Genomic DNA, 328 nt, shown 5'->3' on the forward strand with positions numbered 1-328 from the left:
ATAAAACAGTGAATGGGTACACAACTGGGGTGGTGGCGCAGTTGGCTAGCGCGTAGGTCTCATAGCAAATCTGAGTTATCCTGAGGTCGAGAGTTCGAGCCTCTCTCACCCCATTCAATTTTTTTAAAATTGAATTTATTTTATTTCAAATCGTTTAATTTTTGTACTTGTTAATTAACATTTTAAGTGTTTGATTATGAGTAAAACCAAAAATACTTTCATTAAACTGTTTTAAGATATTTGTTTTTATTAAATATATATTTTTGTTTCATTTTTTATATTTAGTCATAATTGAGCAAAACAGGAATGGATTACTTGATATAAATAA

General features: G+C 29.0%; 1 non-coding gene across 1 annotated transcript; it reads left to right on the forward strand.

The window, feature by feature from the left end:
* The first annotated feature begins 26 nt into the window (after positions 1-26).
* Positions 27-113, forward strand: TRNAM-CAU. Its single transcript is given in 2 exon segments — positions 27-64; positions 78-113. It is a non-coding gene; the product is annotated as a tRNA-Met (tRNA).
* The last annotated feature ends 215 nt before the right edge of the window (positions 114-328 follow it).

The sequence above is a fragment of the Cynara cardunculus genome, unplaced genomic scaffold, assembly GCF_001531365.2.
Source record: "Cynara cardunculus var. scolymus isolate 2C unplaced genomic scaffold, CcrdV1 Un_Scaffold_12408, whole genome shotgun sequence".
NCBI classification, from domain to species: Eukaryota; Viridiplantae; Streptophyta; class Magnoliopsida; order Asterales; family Asteraceae; genus Cynara; species Cynara cardunculus.